At 40.4% G+C, this 25,809-nt stretch overlaps 1 long non-coding RNA gene across 1 annotated transcript in view; it reads right to left on the minus strand.

Moving 5' to 3' along the window:
- LOC148126222 (uncharacterized) overlaps nt 1–24,136 on the minus strand; it is a 36,990-nt gene extending 12,854 nt beyond the window's left edge. Inside the window, exons 1-2 of the long non-coding RNA XR_015743002.1 lie at nt 23,925–24,136; nt 206–303 (exon numbers count right to left, since the gene is read on the minus strand). This is a non-coding gene — a long non-coding RNA (uncharacterized LOC148126222). The remainder of the gene's footprint in view (nt 1–205; nt 304–23,924) is intronic.
- Between the last annotated feature and the right edge of the window lie 1,673 nt (nt 24,137–25,809).

Genomic DNA, 25,809 nt, shown 5'->3' on the forward strand with positions numbered 1-25,809 from the left:
CACCAGGTGCTCTCCGACATACAAAGGGGCAACGATAAAGCAGACAGAGTAGCGCGACAAGCTGCCCTTAATACTCCCATTGTGCCTACTCAATGTATGGCCATATGGACAGCACATGAACACCACCCACCACATTATTCCCAGGAAGACATGGCCCAAATTGAAGCACTTGAGGCTCACCTGGAGGGAGTTTGGTGGATCTTACCTGACAATCGTGTTTTTATACCAGGGCACATGGCTTGGGATACGGTGCAACAAGTACATAAACAACTACATTTAGGCAAGACGGCTTTAATGAAGGCCCTGCAAAGGGAACTCTATATTAATAAGGTGCACAGCATTGCAGCTAATGTTTGTGCAAGGTGTGAGATTTGTGCAGTCAATAATCCCAGACAGGGACCACAGCCACCCCTAGGCCATCAACCCAGAGGCTGTTACCCATTTGATTCCTTGATGATTGACTTCATGGACATGCCCCGATGCGGCCCATACAATGCAATGTTGGTCATTGTGTGTACCTATATGGGATGGCCTGAGTGCATCCCCACCCGCACTAAGAAGGCCACTGAAGTTGCTAGAGTCCTACTCCACATCATAATCCCCAGGTATGGCCTACCCTCTAGTATTTCATTGGACAACGGTCCTGAGTTTATCCACAAGGCCACTCAGCAATTGGCTAAGGTATTGGGTATCACTTGGAAACTCTATTGCAGCTTCCATGCCCCCTCTGGGGGCAGGGTAGAGAGGATTAGTAGGACTATTAAGGAAAAATTGGCCAAAATATGCCAGGAAACCCATCTTAAATGGACAGATGCCTTGAGTTTAGCTCTGGTTGCTGTTAGGTGTGCTCCCCAAAAGGGAATCTCACTTTCTCCATTTGAATTATTATATGGTCGTGTCCCCAATTTACTTCGCTTAAATATTTAAAATACTGTACACATTTCTGATGCTATCAGAATGCAACAACTCCAAACCCTTAACACGATAGTCCAAAAACTACAGAAATATGTATTGACCTGTAAACCCCATGTTTTAGTAACCTCCCCACACAACATATACCCAGGACAGGAAGTCTGGGTTAAAGATTGGAAGCAAGAGACATTAAGCCCAAAGTGGAAAGGGCCATACACTGTCGTTATGTGTTCTCCCCTTGCCGTTAAGGTGGCTGAGATAAAACTGTGGATTCACTGGTCTCGAGTTAAATTGGCTGCACTTACCCATTGGAATCCCAGCTGACTCACCCTTTAAATGTTACTCTCCGGAAGGTCTCGTGGGATATCTCCCCTTGTGGTGACAGTCCGGAAGCTGTCCCTCTACCAACAAGAGATGAAGAGGAAACGACCCCTGCAGGTGTTACTCCAGAAGCTAACACCCATTGCACGGGTCTCCCCTGGAAATTTCAATCACAAGTCAAAGCAACCTAAGGCCTAAACATGTTTAGAAAGGGGGGAATTGGTGGTGCTGGGAGATATACCCCATTGCAATATGGAGGCTAATCAAAGGATATGGGAGACTGCATGCATCCGTAGAGGCCTTATGCCTTCGATTTGGATTGTAACCATTCTGCTAGTAGTTAGTGTGGTCCTTAACTCCCTGTACCTATACAAGCTGCTAGTAGATAGCAATGGTAACACCAATAAGGAAATACCCCTTGATAAGGATGCAGTTGATGAGTGGTACTCACCAGAACCCTCTGATGATGAGGAACCCCCAAAAGTGGAAGATGGGAATGAGAACAGGCCATGTGATATGTGTTTTATGGTACAACCTACAGGAAGACATTTTACTTATAGTGTAACTAGATTTCCTAATTGTTCCACTACCAATCTCCCTCAGTGTGGGGACAAGGGGACCAGATATTGGCAGTGTGTGTACAACAATACCAGAAGATGTCATCTCCTGCTTACCCCATGGGTGCCAATTAGACATGTTCGTGTTGTGACTCCGGGATTGGAATCTGTTCTGTTGGCAGATGTGAGCTCGAGCGAAGAGGATCTGGCAGTGAAATTTGAGCCTGCATTGCTGAGTGATTCTGAGGGCAGCCAGGATGACAAAGTGGACTTAGCTATGAGAGACGAACCTGATTTATTGGAGGTGACCTCCCCCGAATCTCCCTCTCTGATTATACAGCAGCCGGGAACAGATAATCAGGAAAACGTGCAAGAGGTTTCAAGTGCAGAGGAGGAGGGGTTTGAGGGATCCTGGCTTGATGTGAGAAATAGATGGAGATTGAGACGTCAATCTCAATTGGGAAAGAAGCGTCAAGCCAGTGATTAATGAGACTAACACCTTTAGGGGATAAAAGGAAACGGATTGGCTTGAGAAATTTGCCAGAAGCAAAGTGTCTTGTTAGAGCGAAAGTCTTGTGAAGATTCTCTGAGGCATTGTGATTTATAGGCACTCCAGGTTTGCCAAACAGATAACAGAATTACTGCTGAGGACTGGAAAAACTTCAGCAGTTATCTTGGTTGGGGTTTGTTTTTGGTTGCTTATATTTTTGGAACTTCAGAACTGTGATTGCTCACCTGTGGTTACAGGTGAGGCATAACATGTTCGTATACGCCAAAATACAGCAGGAGGGGTCAACCCCCCCCCTCAGAAACTACCAGAATGCATCCCCTGTGAAAAGGATGATGGGATATTTTATGGCAGACTAGGAGGACATCCGAAAACATGCACTGGATCTGAATTACCTCCTTGTGGACGTGTAGGCAGGTGGGTGGAAATATATAAAAGGTATAACGGGACGGAGGGAGTATTATGTTATAAAGAGGAATCATTCTTTGATGTCCCTGGCCGAATTACACCTACCCTCCCTAGTAAACAAAACCCAATACCGCCCAAACCCCGCTCTAAACAAATAAAAACACGAACTGAGAGATCAAAGGCATCACATACTAAGGATCCCTCATGCCCAAATAATTGTATGGTATGTCTTAAACCTGTGTTAAAAGGGAAAACGATCGCTACAACTTTGGTGTACCATACCCTCTATAGTTGTCAGGGAAAAACAACTCCTTGTTGCTTTCAGGGAGTTTGTCCCCAAAAGAATGAATGTTATGATCCTGTGGTTAATCCAGCCCAAACATGGTTAGCGGCCAGAAGTTGAGGCGATGCAAATGGCCCAATCATCTTTCAGACACAGATACTATCACCCAATAGCCCAGGTACCATTACTTTTGATGTCCGTAAAGTGTCCTATGACTCCATCTCCTGTGGTACTGACCTAACATGGCACAGAACGTATGCACAAAATGATATCTATATTTGTCCCTATAATCACCCACAGGAAGGAAAAAGTACGCTTGAAAACTGCCCGTGGGGGTATGCAAACTGTCCACACCCAGGTGCATGGCTCTGTCACCACTGGGACTGTGTGAGATGGGCCACCTATAACTCGGACAAAGGAAAGGGAACTGATCTCCAGATATCAAGGGTACAACAGACAAAGGATTGTAACCTATATAACTGTAATTGGGTCAACATTACTATACCTAGGCTGAGGGACTGGATTAATAAATATGGCTCAACGATGGGAATCAGAATGTATGCAAAGGGTACTGATCCTGGTGGTATCATCCACCTTTCCATTGAAACTAGAAAACACTTTGCAAAAACCAATTATAGGTACTACTCTGAATTTTGGCAGGAAGTAGACATCGAGTTTCAACCTTCACAGGAGGCACAAAATCTTTTTCTAGTGTTGGCCTCTACCATAGCCCATACATTAAATGTTAGCAACTGTTACATCTGCGGGGGTACTAAAATTGGAGACCAATGGCCATGGGCAGCACAGGAATGGAATTATTCGATCACCTATAATCTATCAGTAATGCCAAAACACCAGCTGCTTTCCAGGTGGGAATTAACTGACCCCATTGTAGCCCAGTGGTGTTTGGCTAATACACAAGAAACAGGGCCCTCTGTAGAAGAAACAGAGTGCATGGAAATTCATGAATAGAACTGTTCTACCAAATTGTGGGAATACTGGCCCAATAATACAAACAAATTCTGGTCTGAGTATTCCCTGAAAAACATAACTGAGGCCCCTCCTGGGGTACATTGGATATGTGGTGATGTGGCCTATAGCACCCTCCCTTCCAACTGGAGAGGAGCATGTACCTTGGGAATTATAAATCCTTCTTTCTTCATGTTACCCTTCAACATACCTCAAGTAATGAAAGCCGATCAGTGGAAAAGCAGAAAACTGACAGCAGATTATAAAATAGGGGATTGGAAGGATGATGAGTGGCCCCCGGAACGCATCATTCATTACTATGGTCTGGCTATATGGGCGGCTGATGGCACTTGGGGGTACTGTACCCCAGTATATATGCTGAACCGCATCATCAGACTCCAAGCTGTTGTAGCGTTAATTGCCAATGAGACAGCTCAGTCTCTACGTACCCTAGCAGTTCAACAGAAGAAGTTTAGGGATGCAATCTATCAAAATCATCTAGCCCTAGATTACCTCTTGGCTGCTGAAGGAAGTGTTGTGGTAAATTCAATTTCACCAATTGTTGCCTAGAATTTGATGATATCGGTGAACTCATCAAGCAATGTGCCAGATGCATAGAAAATCTTGTACATGTACCTATCCAGAAATGGAACGGTCTTGACCTTGTGAAATTTTTGGGTCATGGTTCCCCAAATTACTGGGTCTTCAGGCTATAGTTGCACTAGTTGGTATGATCGCTGCAGGATGTGTAATTTTACCATGTATCCTCCCCATCTTTGTCAAAACAATCTCCAAACGTCTTTCTATGTTAGTGGAAAAGAAGGCTACTGCTAAAGCCATGGCTTTATGGTAATACAAGAAATTGAATACCTTTGAAGATTCTCTCCCCATTTGTGAAACTCCACAGTAATCAGTTGATTTAGGTGTAGTTTCAAAGGGGGGAATGAAGCGGTATGGAAAATTACAAATAAAGTGTTTTTACATTTATCAGAAGTTCCCAAGTCCCCAAGCTTTGCTTAACATAATATTGTGCAAAACCACGGAATTGCTGAACTAAGGAACTAACCACGTTACTGTAAACAAGGGTGAGATGGGAAAATAACAGATGGTGTAAGATAATTGAATAAGCATATGTACTTCCCCTTTTCCCTATATATGTGTTATTCTCCTTTTATGGTATAGTTTAATAAGAAAATACACCCCAGGCTGGACTGAGGTCATGACATGCATAAAAGTGACGCCTCAGGAAGAGCTGGGGGTTCAGAATCTGCCATGCTAATGCTCTGAACCTTGTGCACAAATAAAACCTGTATTCTCCAACCTTTCGTGGTCTTGTGTCCTGATTTGGAAGCAAGATTTGCTGCAACAACTGTACATTAAAACAACCTAGGTTCTTTGGAAGAACTTGATGCACATGAAAACCAACACAAGCTAAAGAACTGGCAGCTGTATTTCTCATTTTTGTGTATATAATATTAAGAAATAATAATGGATGGAATGGGGGCTTGGAAGCCATAAAGGATGAAAAGGGAAGTTGTTACTGAAGAACGCCTATGTATTTGGAGCAAAGAAAAAAAAAACAAATGCATGGGTATAGAATAGTAATACCTGCAAGAGAGATCTTAGAGTCCTAATGGAAAATCGCTTAACTCTGAGCCAGCACTGTGTTGCAGTTGCCAAAAAAGCCAAAGCAGTCCTAGGCTGCATTAATAAAGGGATAGAATCAAGAACATATAAAGTACTAATACTACTCTATAATGCCTTGGTAAAATCACACCTAGAATATTGCATCCAGTTTTGGTCACCATGATATAAAAAAGAAAGAGTGCAGAGAAGAGCAACAAAGATGATTAGGGGACTGGAGGATAAAAGATATGAAGAATGATTGCAGGAATTGGGTAGAAGGACTAGGGGTGACATGATAGCAGTGTTCCAATATCTAAGGGGCTGCCACAAAGAAGAAGGGATCAGCCTATTCTCCAAAGAACCTGAAGACAGAACAAGAAGCAGTGGATGGAAAATAATCAAGGAGAGAAGCAACCGAGATCTAAGGAGAAACTTCCTGACTGTTAGAAAAATTAATCAGTGGAACAACTTGCCTCCAGAAGTTGTTGGTTCTCCAACACTTGGGGTTTTTAAGAAGAGATTGGACAACCATTTATCTGAAATGGTATCTGTTTGGATTGGACTAGAAGACCTCCAAAGTCCCTTCCAACTCTGTTATTCTGTTATTCCATCAAATAAGATCGAGAAATGCCGCTGGCCTCTACATTTTTTAAAAAAATATTATTTCCAAAAGAAAGGGGAAGATGGCAAAGCAAGTTGCTGGTCATCATATTTAGTTATCAGAATCATCTGGAGAGTAAAGAAGACCCTTAGGCAGGGGTGGGATTCTACCAGTTTGCACCTATTCGCTAGAACTGGTTGTTAACATTCTAAGCAGTTCAGAGAATCAGTTGTTAGAAGAAATTACTGGCCTAATCCTGTAAGGAAGGCAGGAAGGAAACATTCTGGTGTTGCTTACAGAAACTGCTTCTCCATTACCCTTATTACATTCTTGGCAGGACTAGACTTCCTGTCTCAGGAACATCTGTGGAGTTTTTTTTCCCCTCCTTTGCTGGCCTTTGCTTGTTTGGAGTGACCATTCAAAGTTACAATGGCACTGAAAAAAGTGACTTATGACCCTTTTCCACACTTATGACTATAGCAGCATCCCCACAGTCATGAGAGGCCAGAGGAGGAGATGTGAGTAATATTGAGTTTGGCATGCCTACCCAGTCACATGACCACCAAGCCATGTCCACCAAGTCACATGACCACCAAGCCACACCCACGGAACCAGTTGTTAAAAAATTTGAATCCCACCCCTGCCCTTAGGCATTTTTAAAGTAGAAAACTGGGGGTAGCAGGCCAATGCTTTATTTTGCAGGAACCCTACCTTCTGCAAAATGCAAATTAAGGCAGTAGAAATCCTTTTGTAGTTAGGTGGAAAAGCAGTGAACAGCCTTACCTGTGGCCTTCTAGTCAATGTTGCAGCATTCTATCAGATTTCCCGGTCTCTCCATTGCAGAGGTGGTATTCAGCAGGTTCTGACCAGTTCTGGAGAACCAATAGCAGAAATTTTGAGTAGTTTGGAGAACCGGCAAATACCACCTCTGACTGGCCCCGACCCCATTTATTCTCTGCCTCCCGAGTCCCAGCTGATTGGTTGAGTCTTTTTTGTTGCCCTGCACAGGAGAACAGAGCTGGAAAGCAGGTTAGTGGGGTCGGGAGGGAATGGGATGTTGCAGTAACCTTCCCCTGCTACGCCCACCAAGCCACGCCACACCCACCAAGCCACACCCATAGAACTGGTAGTAAAAAAATTTGAATCCCACCACTGCTCCATTGGTACATACAGATTGCCTTTCCTTACTGACAACTCTAGTATTCATATACTATGGGTTTGAAGGAAATGGATTTTTACATAGATATGACCTAAATTGATAAGGGATTTGCACTTCAGGATAGTGTTTAAAAATTAAAAGGGAAAAAAAATGTACAAATTAGATTTAGTTTTTAGCCTTCAGAAACCCACAGGCTTCCCTATGATGTTCAAGGGTCTGGATAAGAATCAACATTGCACAGGTAATTGTGTCATCACCCTGGTAAAGAGGGGCTTAGTTTTTCAAGTATCTATCTGCAAAAGTGCGTCATGCCTTTAAAGTGGATCGTGATTTGCAGCTTTTTGACTGCCATACCTTGATGTATGTCTATTATGAAATTAACACAAATAGGAATATCAAAGAGAGATCACACTTTAAATAAAATCCTTTGACTAGTTCCAGCTCATCTTCTTTTTGCCGGGGGTAATGTTTTTGTGTTGCACAGCTTCCAAGTCAGCTCGAGGGAAAGAGACAGAACATCAATGAGTATCAAATCTTGTCTTTCAGCTAAAGAATCAAGTTCAGGTCCCTGAGGAGATATTAGAGAACATGCTTTGTCCGCTTGTTCCCAAGCACTTCCCTTCCAGATGTGAAACCAGAAGAATATGGCACCACTAATTTGCTGAGTAAGAGGATGGCACTTTTCAATAAATGGCCAGCTGCAAATGCCCAGAAGGAAACTGGGAAACAACTATCAGGCAGGAAAATGTCAAATCCGGGAATATACAATAGAATTTTCCTCTGGAAAACTCGCTGAAGCTATCTGCCCTTGATCTCCAAAGATCTGTTGTGATGTCTATGGGATTAGCGTCTCGAGGTGTAGTGATCCCATCTGAATTCAATTTGTGAGATAGCTTGTGTTTCTCCATGTAGTCCATGTTCACAACCACTGGCCTGTCAATGAATAGAACATGGATGTTTTGAAAATGTTCCAGTGTGGTGTGGAAACAATGAGAAAGCCGTTTTCCAGACTTTTAGCGATGGAAAAGAAAATAGAAAGAAAAGGAAACTTGAAAGAGTTCCAGTTTCTCCAGAAAGACTAAAAGACTTATCTTTTCTCACCAATATCTCATTTATGAAAATCTACTTGTCTTTAAAGCAATATAGGCAAATACCTCAATCCACAGCTAATGAGTTTTCTGCGTTATGGAATTATCCATATTTATGGGATGTGCAAGAGAGCACATTCCTACTGAGCCATCATGCACTCACTCCTTTTTTTAGGGAGCAATGAGGGTAGCCAATTACCATGCTGCCAGACTTCAAGGGCTGACTATTAAGGTCACGTGATTTTTAGTGACCTCTTTTCCCCCCTGTTTTGCAAGCTAGTTTTGGAAATGGTCAAGGGCTGCAGCTGAATAAGCTGTTACTATGGAAACTGCTGAAATCAAATGGATGAGCACAGCTCGGTTTTAATAAGGAGGAGGGCTCCAGTGAAATACTGGGGAAAAGACAGAATATAGGTGGACGGATGGTCTTTCTCATCCATGCCTTTTTAAAACCAAGCAATAGTCCTGTGTATTGATGATCCTTTAATTATTCGGTGGGCTTCAATTTTTTTTTCAGGAATATCCAAGATTCTTTCAAAGCAAAGGCAGCAATGCACATTGTTACCCAGTAGTTGATGGACCGAGCATTTATATAACAGTTTTGAGTGTTTTAAAAGTGCTTCACATGTAGTTTATCACAACAACCTCATGTATTTGCAGTGTTTCAGATACCTAAAGACAAATCTACAATGTTTCAATGGAGAAGATTATGTTAAGTTACATCACTGGATTTATGTCCTGACTTTCTTCTAGAGGTTCAAGGGATCTGTTTTATGTTTATCTCCACAAAAGTAGCAATCCTATGAGATTTTCATTGTCTTTATGGTAAGGTTACATTCACAGAATCTTGCAAATCAGAAGGTACATCACTCTTCCCTTACCTGTACAGTTCAGCTTTCTGGGATGGGTCCTTTCTGTGATGTTTGTCATACACCCCAATCATTCTGTGGACTCAGCTGTCTCTTCCCTGACAATTGTCTTGTTTGCAGTTGAAGGAAAGAGAAGAAGAGGTTGACCATCAGCAAGATGGATGCAGTCAGTTATGGTGGTGATGAGTGCACCATTGGAAGACTTGAAAGATCAAGTTAGGGACATTGTAATGGAGAAAATCTATGCTATACAGAGGTGGCATTCAGCAGGTTCTGACCAGTTCTGGAGAACCAGTAGTGGAAATTTTGAGTAGTTTGGAGACCCCGCAAATACCACCCCTGACTGGAGATTTCAGAGTATCCTTCCCCTGCCACACCCACCAAGCCACGCCCACAGAACCAGTAGTAAAAAAAATTGAATCCCACCACTGATGCGATAGCTAAGAGTTGAAAATGATTTGATGGCACAAAATCATTTTTCGGAAATGGCTTGCCATTCTCTTCTTCCTAGGCTGAGAAGAAGCAAAGAGACCCAAAGTCACCCAGTTTTGTGTCTAAACTAGGACTAGAATTCACAGGCACCTGGTTTCTGCAAAAATAGCTTTCTAAAGGGTAAACCCTTCTAAATGAACCTTCCTCTCTTATTAAATAAGATAACCGTCCTCTCTTATTTTATCCCATACAGGGGAGTGGGGTGTAAGAGTCCCCCCCCCGTCCTCTCTGGCAGTGAGTTCTTCCGATATCCCTCACACAATTTTTAGTATTTTAGAATTTATTTGATTTGTCAATCGCTTATAAGATACAGGTATAAGAATAAATATCATTTTGAATACATGAGATAGATACTTATAAGAAAACTAAAAAACAATAGGACAGGGATGATTGGTGCACTTATGCATGCCCCTTACAGGCCTCTTAGGAAGTGGGTGAGATCAATAGTAGACAGCCTAAGGTTAAAGTATTTGGGATTTGGGGAAGAAACCACAGAGTCAGGTAGAGTATTCTAGACATTGACAACTCTGTTGCTGAAGTCATATTTCCTGCAGTCAAGTTTGGTGCAGTTAACCTTGAGTTTGTATCTATTGTTTGCTCTTGTATTGTTATGATTGAAGCTGAAGTATTCATTTGCAGGTAGGACAATGCAATGTATGATTTTATATACTATATTTATATCGGACCGGAGGCGGCAAGTCTGGTGGCATAAGGTATTCTGCAATGAGTTAGAGGAGCAGAGAACTCTTCTTGTGAAATATTTCTGGACTTTTTTTAAATTCAGATACATAATATGGGCTCCAGACTGATGAACTGTATTCAAATATAGGTCTAGCAAATGTTTTGTATGCTCTAGTTGATAGTGTGATATTACCAGAGAAGAAACGACGTAGGATTAGATTAACAACTCTTAATGCCTTTTTGGCTATGGAGTTACAGTGGGCTCTAGCACTTAGATCATTTGAGATGAGTACTCCAAGATCCTTGATAAAGTTTGGATCATCAACAAGGTCTTGACAAATTAGCTTGTATTTTATTTTCTGATTTTTTTCTGCCAATATGTAAGACAGAGCATTTATTTGCTGAGATTTGAAGTTGCCATTTGATTGACCATTCTGATACATAGTCAAGGTCTTTTTTGGAGGGTAGTAGTATTGTCTGTGGTGTTGAGTAGCTTTACATCATCAGCGAAGAGAAATGCAATTGATCAGCAAGAGTTTTACCTTGGAGGAAGTGACCATCTGAATAACCCATGTGAAACTTCCCAGCATGTGGACTTTTTTCTCCCCACTGGTAACTTGTTATGAAGAGGGCTGCTGAACATTGGCTGCATTCTTGGAGATAATAGGTGTTGACAGGAGGCTGGCTGTCAAGTATTCTTTCTTTATGTGAAGCCTCCCTGATAATTCTTAAATAGGAATGAGAAAAGGCAGGCAAGGGGCAATCAGGACACCGCACTGACTGAAAGGAAGAGGGAAGAGAACTGAAGGGAGACATTTGCCAGAGGGAAGTGAGGGAAGGAGTGTGTGCAAGCCTGCAGGAATGCACTGAAATACATAAGTACATTATACTGTTCACCGATAAACATATTTATAGGAGAAGCAGATAAGTGAAAATAATAAATCTTTGCCGTAAAGAGCTTACTCACAAAATGACCACAGGAATGATAAGGCAATTTTGTGTTCTGTTGCTCCAGGTGGGGCAGCCCAAAACAAGAGATCCAAATGACAAGAAAGAAGGTTTGAAAGGTTCTTCAAGAGGATCTTTCTAACTCTACAAACTGTTCAGCCGTCTTGGAAAATGCAGGATTCATCTTAATCTGAGCTGGCAGAGGATGTATGACCTGGTCACCTACCATAGATGTTCCAGAAGAAGATCTCCCACATTGGCAGGATTTAGATTATTTTAGAGATGCCCTCTAAATTTTCTAATTCCACAACTCACTGTTGTATCTTATTTTGGAGCTGAAAGATGTGTATAAAATATGTTTTTAAAGATTGGTTACAGCTCCACTCCCTTTTTAAAAAAGTTATCTATCACTATATCCAAATGTGTGCCTAAATTTTCAGAAAACTAACAGTATCTCAAACGTTTCTTATTCAGCTTCGGCTCCCAAGATAAATTATGGCACAAAGACCTTGTAGTAACTTATGGCTAGCAACAAATTAAATATTAGTTCAATCTGTACTGGTGTTGCAAGGAAAATGAAAGAAAGAAAGCAGATATTGTGCTGTGGAGCAAGCTAAGGGATTTGGTGTGCAATAGTAGCAAGTTAATGATTTATTCATTGTTTTAGGGTCTGTGAACATACCGTACAAAAAATAAAAGACTAGAGCTATTGTTGCAATTTGTTCGATCCAAAGAGTTGCTAGGCAGGCTGTCTCCAATCCTGCTAGCTTTTATAGAGATGACGTTTTTTTTGCTTGCTGAAGGACAGAGTTGTCTCCCTCCCTTCCAAACTGTACTGGACCACGAGTTGAGTTTTGAATTCAATGCTAATGATGGGTGAACTTCCCCAATTTGCACCTATGAGTAGCAGGCTGGTTTAGATGATCCTGGACAACCTGTAAGGCACACAGCCCTTTGCTAGGACACCGCCAGCTTTTGATCCTAATTAAAGACCATCAATTTAGATGGAGTGGAGGTGTAAGTGTATTATAAGAGTAGTGAGCAGTTGGTGTGTGATGCCCATTGAAGTATCTACCTTCATTAGTTGCCTCTTGACCTTCTCTTTCAGATAAGGAGTAATCACAGTGGTGCTCTCTGTTACGAAAATACTAGTAGGTGAAATAGCCAGCCCGGTTAGGAAGCACTACTACTAACACTGAGCTAACTTGGGAAAATGGGAATATGTGGGTAACAGTTGGGGAGGCAATAATGCTTCACACCCTTCAAGAATCTGCCGCCTAAAACAGATACCTTATTCTTATCTCATAGTAGAACCAACTCTATAAAAATGGTAGCAGGATAGATCATCCATCCATCCATCATCCAAAGTAATGTTTTTCTACCAAAGCAACCTCCCCAGATTCCTTGGCTTTTGCTAAGGAAAGCATGGCTATATCTCCCTAAAGTTATGTGAAAGCATTATTATTGAAGTCTTCAGCATCTGTCATTAGTCCTCACAAAGTCTTTGTTCTTCCCTGGTGTGAGTTGCAAGTATCACTGAATTTGATTTTCCACAATATCTGGGGATACTGATCTTCCCCTCCATTCTGTATGTCTAGCTTGCTCTGTTCTATTCACAACTGTAGAATTTTTTGGAGAACTATTGTGGACAGAGCAGATTTTATTTATCCGAGTGGCCATATGAAGCCATATGAAATGGGAATTATGTTTCAATTTAGAATGCTTTAATTAGTAATAAAAATGCATTCATGATTACATTTTGAAAGATAAAAGAACAAAAAATAAATGGCCTGATAAAATAGAAGCAGCCATTATAAAGGGTAACAAGTGCGCTTGTAACCTCTGATAAATTCAATTTTTGGGTCCATCCCTAGCTACGATAAAACTATTTTCTTTCTTAAAAGGCAGAAAAGGAATGCTGTTAGTAGCAACAACAATTTTTTAATTGTATTTTTTCTTCTATTTAAATTAACTGGCTGCCCAACTTCAGTACACTCTGAGTGGTGTATAAAACTGGAGAAAACTTTAAAACAGTTAAAAGCATTAAATCAAGCAGACAGCCAAGACGAAAATAATATAATAGACATCAAAATCAACAAAGCAAGGGCCATTGAACAAGTAATAAACATCAGTCCCCATAAGTCCATAGAACAGGCTTCTGATCTTTTGAAAAACTTCTGAATTTCCTCAGTCTGAGTAAATAAAGAACATCACAGCAAAAACACATAATAACAGTGATTAAATTTGACATGATATGAAAAAAAAAAGATGAAATAAAGCATGATGACTTTGATAGTATGTCACCATCATCCTTTTAATCCTGTCCACTCCAGAATGGAAGATCTTGAAGTGGATTATGACCTATGATAGGTATTGTCTCAAAGAAGGGTGTCTGCAGGGGAAGATCCAGACGGCAATTATATTGCCCAACTATTCTCACTCTTTTTCTCTATGTGCCATGGCTATCATTAATGTTCCCTTTAAGTTGGGAGCACGTGTAGACCCATGCTCCCAACTTAAAGCACACCAACGTGCCTACCCTCCCTGTCCTGTTGTTTCTTTTTTATTTTTCTTATATGTATCCATTTCATGGATTCATAACTATGTTTATACTTATACCTGTTATCTTATAATCGCTTGACAAAATAAATGAATAAAATAAATAAATATCAGCTACTGCATGCCTGTGTATGAACTCAGTGTCCCGCTCACTTTCAAAGTTGACATACCAGTGATGTGTGTTTTTGCGGAGGAGGAGTGGGGGGAGGAGGAGAAAAAGAACAAAGGAGAGGCAGAGAAAGAGGGACAAGGAAGTCTCAGCTCATGGACTTCCTGGTAGGCTCCAGGCTGCAGATGGAATTGAGCAGCAGCAAGAAAGAAAAGGAAAATCATAGGAGGGAAGTCTCTTCAGATATTCTTAATTAAGCTTCTTTTTAATTTTGTTTTGATGTATGCGCATATTTTATGTAAATGATATTTTCTGTTGAGTAAAATACATGACCTCATTTTTTTGTATAATGCTGGGGGATTCTAAATAAAAATTATGGAATCATGTATAGTCCTTTGAAATGTTGGAATTAGCACAGCAGAGTTCATTAGGTCTTATAATTTAAACACTGTCTGCATTCTGTCCCAATTTTAGGTCTTCCCATGTAACTATTGCCTTACTCCAGTCTAAATCCTCTTTTAAGAGCCAGTTTGGTATAGTGGTTAAGGCTGGAAATCAAGAGACTGTGAGTTCCAGTCTTGGGCCAATCACTTTCTCTCAGCCCCAGGAAGGAGGCAATGGCAAACTGCTTCTAAAAAACCTTACCAAGAAAACTTTGGCACTTTCCTTGGCAGTCTCTGAGAATCGAACAGAAGAAAAACAAAATGTATATCCTGTTTGTTTTTTTAATCCTGTGTTGCTGAAGCTTAAGAACATCAAGGGCATCAAATGAAGATTTAAAATAAAAACAAACAGAAAATACCCCTATATAACCTTCACGAAGAGGACAGGAAAATGCTAACAATTTAGAAAGACAACTACTATTGCTGTTTCCGTATTCTCAATAACATAATGTTTTATCAGGCAGTTGTGAACAAAAAATAATAATGAAAGGGCAGGACTGAAGTGGGAGGATAGGAATTCAGTGTGAAAGGATCAGATGAACTACATGCTAAGATACTGAAGGAACTTGCAGATGAACTTGCTAAATCTTTATATATGATCTTTCAGAAATCTTGGGAAATACCCAGGAAAGTTGTAGAATAGCTCATGGAAAACAATGCAATAATTACCAGAAATGAATATTGTTTCTTATTGATCTAATTTTATATCGTTTTTCTTTCATCATGCTACCCTTTTTACTAGGTTGTGGGCTATAATATAGGTAGCTTGATTTTAGCAAAGCTTTTAATGAAGTTTTCCCCAAAAGATGCAGCAGTGATCAAAGCAGAGGTGGTATTTAGCAGGTTCTGACCAGTTCTGGAGAATCGGTAGCGGAAATTTTGAGTAGTTCGGAGAACCGGCAAACACCACCTCTGACTGGAGAGTTTACAGTAGCCTTCCCCTGCCATGTCCACCAAGCCACACCCACAGAACCAGTAGTAAAAAAAATTGAATCCCACCACTGGATCAAAGCCTTGCCTTCTATGTTTATGTGTGATAACTGTGAATACCCTAAAGGGACTGGGATTTGACTACAATGCTGCAAGTGTCATTGTCTCTGTGAACTGGGGTGGGCTTCAAAAAATTTAGTAAAGGGTTCTCTGCCTGGTTGCTGGGTGGGCATGGCCTTGTTGGCCTCCTACACCATGGTGGGAGGGCGTTTTTGCCCTCCCCGGACTCCAGAGGCTTTCCTTGAGCCTATGGGAAGGTGAAAACAGCCTCCCTGGCTCTGGAGGCTCTCTGAAAGCCAGAAATGGGCCCATTTCCGGCCTTCCCAAATTTCTGGGAGGCCCATTTTTTGCCCTCCCTGAGCCTCCACGCATGCCCTGCTTACCTGCACCCAACATGGGCCGCATGAGGACTCTTGGGAGGGGTGGGGCCAGCCAGGAGTGGGATTTGGGGGTTCTCCAAACTGCACAGAATCTTAGCTAGGGGCTCTCTCAACCCCCCAGCAGCAGCCCACCTCTGCCTGTGAATGCTGCTGAGAAACAGATATATAAAAATCATATTCAGACAGTTTTCATCACAGCTTTCTCAAGACACTGAAATGAAAAATATCAAGCTGGGTGCTAAGGGCCGTGCCATGCTCTGCATTCATTCATTCTTTCATTCATTGTCAGTTTTGGACTCTTGGTGATTGCTAGTAGACATTCTTACAGTTTTCTGGCTAACGTTTTTGCAGAAGTGATCTGCCGTTGCCTGCTTCCCAGGGCTGAGAATTAATGGTTGGCCCGAAGTCTCATAGCTGGTTTGTGCCTAAGGTAGGACTAGAACTCCGGTCTCCTGGTTTCTAGCCTTGTAACTAATACATCAAGCTGGCTCTGTTCTTCAACACTTTTATTAGTGATTTGGATGAAGAAGTGAAGAAAAAAATTGTAGATTATAGAAATCAGGTGCGTCTCTAATAGGTATAGTTAAAGTCATACTACAACAGTGTGGTGCAGTGGCTTTGGTGTCAATTGGGACCAGGGAGATCTAGATTCAATTCTCCCTTTGCCCATGGAAATTGACTGGACTGAATGACTCTCTCAAACCAGTGTGTCCCACAGCTGATTGTTGTTGTTGCAGAGATAAAATGAAGTTAGTATGAGGTTTTGGAGGAAAGGTAGAATATAAATCTAACAGTCTTATGACTGTAATAGATTAGAGAAATGGGCAAAATTAATAGGATAAAAGTTTCAGAATTAATACGATGTTTTCATTTTGGAAACAGAAATGCAATGTCTGAGCATTGGATAAGTACCCTGTTTCTCCAACAATACGGCCTCCCCCAATAGGAAGTCCCAGCATGTTTTATAGGCATGAGATGAAATTAAGCCCCTCCCCCCAAATTAAGGCCTATATTAAAACATGCTAAATGGGGGGAATGGTGGGGGGGCTTGCCATTAGGAAGTACTTTTGTTGCAAGTACTTTTGTTTTGTGCTGCCTGCGCTGACCCCGATATGAAGTGCCCCAACAACGCCGAGGTCAACATCCAAGCCGATGCAAGGGGGGGGGGGAAATTAAGTCACCCCCGAAAAGACGGCCTAGCCATTTTTTCGGGGCTCAAAAAAAAATAAGACCCGGCCTTATTATATGAGAAACACGGTAATACCTGGCTTGGTTTGTGACCTTCTTTTTAAAAAAGTAGTTGATTATATACTGATTATGAACATCCATGTAATGTGCAAAAGAAGATAATTTCATCTTAGGCTACGTTAATGAGTATGGTTTTAAAAATTATTATAAAATAACTGATCTTTATTCTGCTGGGTCAAGTTCTGTATTCTGTTCCAGGCATCATATTTTATGGAGAACGAAAATAAGGATTACCAGAGAACTGAAATTAAGTCCTATTTAAGGAGAATGGAGGAGCAAAAAAATTACTTATTTTAGAAGAGAAATCTGAGCGGGTGTGTATTCAAAATACCTTAAACAAAGCCTTAAGAGGAAAAAAAAGATCTTTTCTCTATTGCTTTAGAACAGAGATCTCCAAATTTGGCAAGTTTAAGACTTGGCAACTTGGTAACTTTAAGGCTTGTGGACTTCTACTCCCAGAATTCTCCAGCCAGCAGAGTCCACAAGTCTTAAAGTTGCCAAGTTTGGGGACCCCTGCTTTAGAGTGAAGGAAAAAAGCATAAAAGCTTTACATTATAGAAAGCTAGATTATGAGTGAAAATCATTCTGAATAGACATTAGGCAGTGTAACCAATTGTCCAACATGACTCCTTTTTATTCCTTTAGAGAACATCTGTCTGGAAGATTTTAATCTGAATTCCTGAGTTGAGTTGTGACTTTTTCCCCCCTTCGCTAAACTGGGTGTGGGCGTCTTCACCCATTTTGAGTTCATGCAAAACAGGAAGAGGGGCTGATATAATTTAGTATTCTATGAAGCCTTCAGGCACAGGATACATTCCACACAATCAAATAGCTATTCAGTAAGTAATTGCATTTTATGTGTGATCTGCCTATGGAGGGTGTTGAAGAATGTGAGATATTCAGGGCAAGACAGAGTCTTTTTGACCTTTCCCATCCAAAGTTAAAGATGGCTCAGTAAGAGCCATTGTGTATCCAGAGTATATGTAGTATCATTGACACTACAGGTTGTAGTATCAACTTACAAGCAGGAGTGGGCTGCTACCAGTTCTCCCTGGTTCAAGAGAACCAGTACTCAACCGGCACCTAATTTTATGGCCGATTCGGTGAACTGGCAAATCCTACCCTTGGTTGGCCCCACCCACCCCTCCCCTCCCAGGAGTCCCCACACGGCCCATTTTGGTTATCCCAGGTAAGTACAGGGCCTGTGTGGAGGCTTGGGGAAGGTGAAAACTGGGCCTCCTGGAAGTTCCAGAAGGCCTGTGCTGTTCCAGCCAGTCTATGGGAATTGGATAGTTACTTAAGAATCATGAGCTGTCCCCTTAAGGGAATGCATAATGGTAAATGTAGTTAAAGGTATCCTGGGAAATGTAGTTCATGTCACATGGCCACATCTGTAATCCCAATTGGTCACTAATTTGACCCTTGATGGGTTGGGGGAGTTTTCCTCTCTTTTGCCTGAATTCCCTAACTCATGGCAGCTGCTTTCTATCGCTACGAGATGGGTTAGGAGATAACCACCTTTTACTTACAAGGCAGATATACAAAGGACTGGTCATTAAAGAAGAACTTCATCACAAATGTGAGTTATGAGGATACCTGATGAACTAATAAATGTACTTTGTTATGGACATCTTGTTGAGTTTATCTATCTGCATCTGCACAGCTTAAAAATCCACTACTGTGCACAATACAGAAAAAGGCTGGAAGGTCCGTTTCCAGCTTCCAGAGGGCCTCTGGAGCCCAGGGAGGCCATTTTCACCCTCCCGGAGAGCTGAGGAATGTATTTCAATCATAGAGAAAAGACAATCTCTTTTTCTTCTTTGCTGTGTTGGAAAATTTAAAAGCTCTGCTTCTTTTCAGTTGGAACTAAGAAGCAGCCACCTTTATCCAATTGGGGAATTGTACTATACCAGTTAAGTGTTGCTTGTCTAAAATGTAACTGATTTTGGCTGAAGATAAAGTTGCAAAACAATATATTTGCATTTTAGTATTTCAATATTTGCATTTTGGTATTTTCATTTTCACCAGTCGTACATCTTTCAAAGCAAATTTGTACACATGTTTATTTATTTAGCACATGGGATGTACACAGGTAGCATATTTGTATAGTGATTTTTAAAGCTTGGAGAAGGAATTGAATTTATTATATCCTAATGGGTAATATGGGTAAAATATAAATACAATTCAAGTTGTACAGATCCAGATTTTATTAGGGCCATTATAGCTGAGTTCTAACAATCCACATGTCCCTGAGATAGCAACAGAGCGGTTGAATTTTTTGCATCTCATTTTGAAACCCAGGTATAGCAGTGCTATATCAACAGACAATACTAGTTTATCGATTCAGATCTTAGCAAGAACTCAAAGGAAATGCAACAGTATTTTTTTAATTTCTGTTTCCTAGTGAAATATTGTGGGTATTTTTTCATACATTGATGTGAAGCCAAATGAGCAAGAATTGTGCAATGCAGGATCATTTCTTCACTCAGTTTAATGTTTTTTTTTGGCTTGATCCTTACAAAGAAAAAGACAGAGAGAGAGAGAGAGAGAGAGAGAGAGACAGAGAGAAAGACAGAGAAAGAAAGAAAGAAAGAAAGAAAGAAAGAAAGAAAGAAAGAAAGAAAGAAAGAGAAAGAAAGAAAGAGAAAGAAAGAAAAAGGAAGAAAGAAAAAGAAAGAAAGAAAAAAAAGAAAGAAAGAAAGAAAGAAAAAGAAAGAAAGAAAGAGCTGCCAGAGCAGTATTTATGCAAACTGGGAAAGTCTGAGTTCTGTTATTATATGAACCAGTTTCTGATGACTCACAGAAACACTTGTTAGCTCCACCCTATACAAAATAACCATGACTAATCTCTCTTGGCAACACATTTTTAACACTAGATTACTTTTGGTCAGAAATAGCTTGTCTGGCTGAACAACTCAAATTTTCTCCCCACGACCCAGCCCTGTAGCAGATCTGCTTGAAAGCTGACGTCACCATCCCCATCCCCGAAGGCTCACATTTCATCCACCAATGACTGGCACTCTCAGAGCAGACCCGGGGAAGAATTTAATTGGCTGGCTCCTAACTTGAATCTTAGTTTCTCTGGCTAATATAAACCACATGCCTTTTTGTGGCTCTTTACAGACATCTGTAGGAGGTTCTGGACATTCTGCACATGTTGCCCTTTGAAAAGGGCTGTGCTGGCTGGAACACTGCTTGCCTACCAGGAAGGGGAACTTTAGATATTAAAGGAGCAAATCGCTTTGGGAACTCTGGAGGTATTTGCCAAGCCTTTGGAAGAAGCACGCAAGAATAATTAATTATCCATTTCCCAAACTATTTTTCTGCATTCGGCACTGACCTCTGGCTATAATTGGTGGAAGGGAGAGAGATTTTGAGAGCAGAAGGCAGAACTTCAGGCTCATTCAAATATTTTATTATTTAAATAATGGCTTTCTCACAGACAACTAGCCATTTGCTACTTACTATTCTATTCCCTTTCGAGATCAGTAATGTGAAGCAAAGCAGAGAAAACAGTAAGCAGAAATAATTAGGCAGGAACATGAGCATTTGCAGGGAGGGCCATGTGTTCAAAATGGAGGGCATGACCAGGAGATCAAAACTCTACTTTCTTTATAATATGTGTCACACATACTATATGTATGTAAAGGACTTTGCTCAGCCAGTCACACCTGCCATTTTGAAGCCAGTAACCATCATTGTGTCAGTTACACTGACTTTTATTTTAGAAATATATTGTCAAAGACGAAATTAAAATTTATACAAACACCATTAACCATACTGCTAAGTACCTTTCTGCAGGGGTGGGATTCAAATTTTTTAACAACCGGTTCTGTGGGCATGTCTTAGTTGGTGGGCGTGGCTTGGTGGTCATGTGACTGGGTGGACATGGCTTGGTGGTCATGTTATTGGCTGGGCATGGCCAGCTCAATATCACTCGCATCAAGGCATTCATCTCCTCGCCTAGCCTCTCGTGACTGTGGGGATGCTGTGAAAAATGGTCATAAGTCACTGTTTTCAGTGCCATTGTAACTTTGAATGGTCATTCCACACAAACAAAGTACCAGCAAAAGAGGGAAAGAAAACTCCAGAGATGTTCCTGAAACAGGAAGTCTAGTCCTGCCAAGAATGTAATAAGGGTTAACAAGAGGCAGTTTCTATAAGCAACACCAGAATATTTCCTTCCTGCCTTCCCTGTAGGATTAGTCCAGTAATTTCCTCTAACAACCGGTTCTCTGAACTGCTTAGAATGTTAACAACCGGGGATTTCTGGTTTGGGTCTCTTCAGCGACAGACCAAAATCTGCAATCATGTGCGGTTTTGATCTGTGCTCGCCGCTTTAGTGCCCCGATCCTTTGGATTAGGGGCTGAAGCCACCCCGTAGAGGTGGTGAAGAGTGGGGAGATTGCTAGCTGAGTGGAGGGGATGCATTTCTCCTCCTTGGCTGGTCTAAATTCCCTTCCCCGAAGGTGGTTGCAGCGGTGGTCAGAAATGGCCACCTCAAAGGAGAACCCGACTGGATAAGATTGTGCAGGAGGAAGACAAAGAGGAAAACAGGACAGACCAGCCTAAACAACAGAGAACATCAAAGCAAGGTACCCTGAATCTAAAAGTACTTAGAGGGATACTTCTGAAAGAAGATCTTTAAGCGGCGAAGGAGAGAGAAAAGAGGTTAAAACCCCCTTTTTTTACCTTTATATTGACAATTACAAATGGTATGGAAAGAAATTTATATTAATCTATTTTGACACTAATAGGCAACCTTAAGCTGAAATCTAAGTGTCAAAAGGAGAATCAATATTTTTTCTTGGTCATTTTAAAGCGCTAAAAAGGAGAAGAGTGGAGGCAAAAGGGTGGGACTTGGAATAATGGAAAAATGGAGTGCCACCTGGAAAAATAAAGAGGATTAACAGTGAAACTTTGAAAAGACTCCCGAGGATACATTGTAATTGAAATCTTATTAAAAGATACAGTAACCCATGGAAAGGAAAAGTAAAGGAAAGAAACAAGAAGGAACAGTCTGGGATCATTTGGTGATTTAAAAAAATAGTTTTTGGCATTGTTTTTTTCTTTCTTTTTCTGTTTTTACTTAAAGTCAATCGGGTGGTTGTTCAAAAGTGTTTAAAATGCCATCACTCCTGGAGGAATTGAAGATGAGTCTTAAAAAACAGAAAGAAGATGCAGAAAGGGGAGGAAGATCCTTTGGCTTCGTATCTGAATTTTTTGAAATGGAGATCCTGAACTATGAAAAGGAAAAGGAAAAGCTTCAAGAGCAAGAAGAAGGGTGGGGCAAAGAAGAAGCCATTTTCAATGATTAAATAATGCAAAGTGTGGTAATAAGGGGGAAAAGGGGGAAAGGAGTTAAAAGCTTGAGATCAAAGGGAACAGCCAAAAAGAAAAATAGTCTGAAAAAGAAGAATAACAGCAAGGAGAAGGAGAAAAGAAAACTACAGAAAGGAAAATTAGAGAGAGAAAGGTATAAAAAAAGGATGAGAAAAAGGGGGGAAACATAGAAAGGGAAAGAACTTATGAGGGACAAAAACAGGAAATAAAGAAAAAGGGGAAACATACTAGAATTAAAGGTATTTGCTCAACTAGAAAACACAGAGACAATGGTTAAATTAAGTTAAAAGTGAGGATTCTGCAAAGGTACAAAATATAGTGTTGTGGCAGTAGAATACTGTAATGAGCTAGAAATGAAATAAATAAATAATCCATGAGATAAAACTATATTGTTATGAAATTGTATGTTTATTTATAATTAATGCAATAATAAAGAAGAGAGGGAAACATTGCAATTGTTTCTAAAGATTGATAAAATATTGAAAAGAAATGTGAAAGATTGATAAGGAAATTTATACCAGTTATTAGAATGAATTTGAATAATTATTTTGCTTATTAATAGTAAATAATTTATAAGATAAAACTGTATGACTATCCAATGGTATGCTTATTAACAGTTAAGTAATAATGAAGAAGGGAGGAAAACATTTCAACTGTTCTCAAAGATTGATAGATATTGAAAAGAAATGTGAAAGATTTACAAGGTTCATACCAGTACTAGAAAGATTTTGAATAACTATTTTGTTTACTAATGTTTATATATATATTGGTTTTGCTATGTTTTTAGAATTTTTGTTTTTACATTTTCAAGGAGAAGTACCAAGCAGAGTCTGAATGATGAGATTTATATGATATAAAATAGATATTAGAAATTTGAATGTTATAATTTTAGAATGCACAAATTCAATGTTCAATGAGATTTCATATAATAATAACAATAAGATTTAAAGGTGTTGCACTTCAATTGGCAATCATAGGGGGAATTTTGCTTCTTAAGAATGTTGGAAGAGAACATATGAAATTGTAAACAAAACTGACAAAAGTATAAGTACAATGAATAAAAAGATATAGAAGTTTAGGTAAAAGAAATACAATTGAATAAGAAGAAAATGCGATAACCATAAAAGAAAATTAAGAGAAGTAAAGGGAGAAAGAGTGTGAAGTTGGAAAAAGAGTAATAAGACATTAAGTTGAATACATAAGATGAATATGCATATAAAATTGTGTCTGTATGGAAATGTGATAACCTGAAATGCCGCTGTATTCAAATAAGATGTTTTATTTGTTTGTTAAAACTCAATAAAACTTTATTAAAAAAAAGAATGTTAACAACCGGTTCTACTGAACAGGTACGAACTGGTAGAATCCCACCCCTGCCTTTCTGTCTTTGTGTCCACCATGTATATACATTGGTTCATGTTCTGTCTCACCTGTATCCACAGGTGAGAGTCCAAAGTTCCAAAGTACAAATGCTCAAACAGACAGTCTCAGACACGGCAGAGTTAGCTGCTTCTGTTTACACAGTCCTTGGCAGTCTTCCTGGAATCTGTCTGGCAAGTCCGAACTAACCATAAATCAAGACACTGCAGCCGAGTGAGTGTATCAGAGGTAACACCAACTGAAATGACACCTTGCTTCGAACGGAGATTCAGAGCTAGCACGCTTCCTTATATTCCCTAAGGGGTGTGTCAGTCTCTTTTCTGTGTCCATTGGATGGCCCATTTCTGCTTACGTCTTTGCCGTGCATCTATCCAACATTGCTTGGTTTGTTCTTCAACTAATGACTCCGGCACGCTCTCCTGATTGTCTGTTAACAACACCTGAGGTTCAATCAGGGAGGGAGATTCAGGGGAGGAAGATGACTCTGAAACTTCCAGTAAATCAGGCTCATATCTCAGAGTCAAGTCCTCTTCTTCCTCCTGACTCCTTTCAGTGTCGCTCAATAATGCAGGCTCAAATCTCAATGCCAGATCTTCCTCATCACTCGAGCCTACATCTGCTGACTGATCAGGTTCAAACCTCGGAGGCACAACAGGTTCATATTGCTTTTTATTCTTTAAACTTCTTGCCTCTTTCTGATGATTTTTGAATTCTACCACAATCTACTCAGTCATCACAGCCTATTCACCTTTCCCTCACATTTGTTATCGAGCTTGATCTTCATGTTTTCTCTGGATATGACCAAACCTCCTCAAGATGCTTCTGTTATATATTTTGATAAATATTCCATCATATTCATTCAGCACCCAATCATTCTTGACCCTAACTTCTTATCACACCCATTTCCACTGCATTTAATTCTTTCTCTGTTTCTGCTGACCTATCTAATTCTCCACATCCATGTAATAAAAAATAACAAATTGAAGCACATTCTTATACACAGTCATTTTTGCTTTTGACAGACTTTCCATATACTTATTACCCATTGTAATTCTACCAGTATTTACACATCTTAAAATGTGTCCATTCATATTCCCATTCTCTGTAAATATTCTACAATTTGCTCAAGGACATTCTCTGAAAGGAATTGATATTTAGAATAGATATTCCATTCAAAATATCCATTCCATAAATATATGGAAATATTTAAGGCTAAAATATAAACAGACAAAAATAGCAACAGCACTTAGACTTATATACTGCTTTATAGCCTTCTCCAGGGGTGGGATTCTACCAGGTTGCACCTATTCGCTAGAACCAGTTGTTAACATTCTAAGCAGTTCAGAGAACCGGTTGTTAGAAGAAATTACTGGCCTAATCCTGTAAGGAAGGCAGGAAGGAAACATTCTGGTGTTGCTTACAGAAACTGCCTCTCCATTAACCCTTCTTACATTCTTGGCAGGACTAGACTTCCTGTCTCAGGAACTTCTCTGGAGTTTTTTCCCCTCCTTTGCTGGTACTTTGCTTGTGTGGAGTGACCATTCAAAGTTACAATGGCACTGAAAAAGTGACTTATGACCATTTTTCACACTTACGACTGTTGCAGCATTCCCACAGTCATGAGAGGCCAGGCAAGGAGATGTATGCCTCGATGTGAGTAATATTGAGTTGGCCATGCCCAGCCAATAACATGACCACCAAGCCACGCCCACCAATTAAGCCACACCCACAGAACCGGTTGTTAAAAAAATTGAATCCCACCCCTGGCCCTCTCTAAGCGGTGTACAGCATCAGCCTATTGCCCCCAACAATTTGGGCCCTCATTTTACCCACCTTGGAAGGATGGAAGGCTGAGTCAATCTTGAGTGGGATTTGAACTGCCAAATTGCAGGCAGCTGGCTGTCAGCGGAAGAAGCCTGCAATACTGCATTCTAA

This window comes from Pseudonaja textilis, chromosome 3, assembly GCF_049901715.1.
Source record: "Pseudonaja textilis isolate UNSWEBS1 chromosome 3, rPseTex1.2, whole genome shotgun sequence".
NCBI classification, from domain to species: Eukaryota; Metazoa; Chordata; class Lepidosauria; order Squamata; family Elapidae; genus Pseudonaja; species Pseudonaja textilis.